Here is a 3186-nt window from a genome sequence, read left to right as displayed (position 1 = left end):
TCTTTCCATAATTAATAAATATTTTTAGTTTCTGTAAACAAGTTAGCGTAGCTTGTTTCAGAAGCCCGATGCTAGTCGAGGTGCGGTAAAAGCAAATTCAAATTTATTAGAAGCACTCGCACTACTTTTACCGTAATCACTCGACGTCTCATAGCGGTAAATTCTTAAATCAATAAAACTGAAAAATAAAATTCATGTAATGTAAATGAAGTCTTACATGCGCAATGGTGTAAATACTTCCACATACGATAACTCCTTTACGCCGCTGACCTCGTGACGATATCTCCTATCATTATTATTTTAGTCTTTAATGTATGTAAACGCTATGTTACTTCCTAACGCCAAACACTGAATAAATTTATCTATAATCGTTAGAAATCTCTACCTATGAAAGTACAAATTTTACACGAAGATAAAGAGGATCGAGGGCGTATATATCCGCATGTGTAATATGACAATAATGAACTTTAATGCCGACTAAATTAACGATTAGAATACATGGGTTTGAGCTAGAAAATAATGTTTCATATTAGCCTAACAACACTGTACATAGCACATGGGATTAACAATATTGGTCCTAAAGTTTCTGAAATTTCGCAGTACCAAATGAATTGCTGCTAGCCGAAGTCGCAATGCAATGTATGCATTGTGTTGCATACCTTTCACTGCTTGCGTATAAATATCTGATATATATTCCTTTTTATGGCAGGTATCTTTTGCCTATGTCGAAATAGCAAACACCGATCGATGGCGCACAAAATGCAATTGATCTACATTCTGATTGTATTCACTCGACAAAGAAAAATATCGTGTAAATATGTGAGATAATAATTACGCTTGTATACAATATAGTTCTAATGGCAATCTATAACAAGCCAATATTACATATGCTTTTCCATTTAACATTTTACATATATTGTCTAGGACACTTTTTCCTTTTTCTCTTTTAATAGGCCTTGAACAATTGACAACCTACATCTGTTGCAAATACACTTATTACCACGGATGTAGGGGATCATATTGTAAATGCAAAATAATTCACGAAAAGAAAATAATTCAATTTTTTTCCTATGTGTGATAATACACATCTCATTGATTCGCGATAATGTAATCATATTTCGTCTTTTTTCTTAAGGCATGGTGTATGAAATGTGCAATGAATACTTTTAAATTGTATACACTCGCCTCGCTCTTAAAAATTTCTTTTGCAATGGCATTTTCGAGAATTTTAAACCCCTACTTCTTTCATATATGTCAAATCTGTATCCTTAACAAGTAGTGTAATACAATTGCTTTGTTTAGAAAAAATTCCTTTCCGTATTAACAATACATGTATAAAGTCAGCTTTACATACTGATAGTTATTAGTATGCGTCTCTTGAGTTTTGAAAATTATCACGTTAGATATACAAATATCATTATGTTTTAGCGGCAGTGCGAAGGTAAGTAATTTAGACATCTTACGATAAGGATACGGATGGGAAAAAGAACTTTTGTACAATTTAGTACAAAAAGGCAATCTCTACTATGTATTACTACTGAAGATAAAAACTATCGTTATCATAAAAATTTGTATGAAACTGATTGCTTCCAAAAATGCCATTCATCCATTAAAGTATTTAATAAAGCTAAAATATAACTGCAGCCATTATGGAACAACGTCATTTATTAATAATATATAACTATTATCTATATTAAATATATATATATATATGTATATATATATATATATATATATATATACATATATATATATATATTTAATATAGATAATAGATATATATTATTAATAAATGACGTTGTTCCATAATGGCTGCAGTTATATTTTAGCTTTATTAAATACTTTAATGGATGAATGGCATTTTTGGAAGCAATCAGTTTCATACAAATTTTTATGATAACGATAGTTTTTATCTTCAGTAGTAATACATAGTAGAGATTGCCTTTTTGTACTAAATTGTACAAAAGTTCTTTTTCCCATCCGTATCCTTATCGTAAGATGTCTAAATTACTTACCTTCGCACTGCCGCTAAAACATAATGATATTTGTATATCTAACGTGATAATTTTCAAAACTCAAGAGACGCATACTAATAACTATCAGTATGTAAAGCTGACTTTATACATGTATTGTTAATACGGAAAGGAATTTTTTCTAAACAAAGCAATTGTATTACACTACTTGTTAAGGATACAGATTTGACATATATGAAAGAAGTAGGGGTTTAAAATTCTCGAAAATGCCATTGCAAAAGAAATTTTTAAGAGCGAGGCGAGTGTATACAATTTAAAAGTATTCATTGCACATTTCATACACCATGCCTTAAGAAAAAAGACGAAATATGATTACATTATCGCGAATCAATGAGATGTGTATTATCACACATAGGAAAAAAATTGAATTATTTTCTTTTCGTGAATTATTTTGCATTTACAATATGATCCCCTACATCCGTGGTAATAAGTGTATTTGCAACAGATGTAGGTTGTCAATTGTTCAAGGCCTATTAAAAGAGAAAAAGGAAAAAGTGTCCTAGACAATATATGTAAAATGTTAAATGGAAAAGCATATGTAATATTGGCTTGTTATAGATTGCCATTAGAACTATATTGTATACAAGCGTAATTATTATCTCACATATTTACACGATATTTTTCTTTGTCGAGTGAATACAATCAGAATGTAGATCAATTGCATTTTGTGCGCCATCGATCGGTGTTTGCTATTTCGACATAGGCAAAAGATACCTGCCATAAAAAGGAATATATATCAGATATTTATACGCAAGCAGTGAAAGGTATGCAACACAATGCATACATTGCATTGCGATTTCGGCTAGCAGCAATTCATTTGGTACTGCGAAATTTCAGAAACTTTAGGACCAATATTGTTAATCCCATGTGCTATGTACAGTGTTGTTAGGCTAATATGAAACATTATTTTCTAGCTCAAACCCATGTATTCTAATCGTTAATTTAGTCGGCATTAAAGTTCATTATTGTCATATTACACATGCGGATATATACGCCCTCGATCCTCTTTATCTTCGTGTAAAATTTGTACTTTCATAGGTAGAGATTTCTAACGATTATAGATAAATTTATTCAGTGTTTGGCGTTAGGAAGTAACATAGCGTTTACATACATTAAAGACTAAAATAATAATGATAGGAGATATCGTCACGAG

The sequence above is a fragment of the Trachymyrmex septentrionalis genome, unplaced genomic scaffold (genome assembly GCF_001594115.1).
Source record: "Trachymyrmex septentrionalis isolate Tsep2-gDNA-1 unplaced genomic scaffold, Tsep1.0 scaffold2, whole genome shotgun sequence".
Taxonomy (NCBI): domain Eukaryota; kingdom Metazoa; phylum Arthropoda; class Insecta; order Hymenoptera; family Formicidae; genus Trachymyrmex; species Trachymyrmex septentrionalis.
This window is presented reverse-complemented; position numbering follows the sequence as displayed.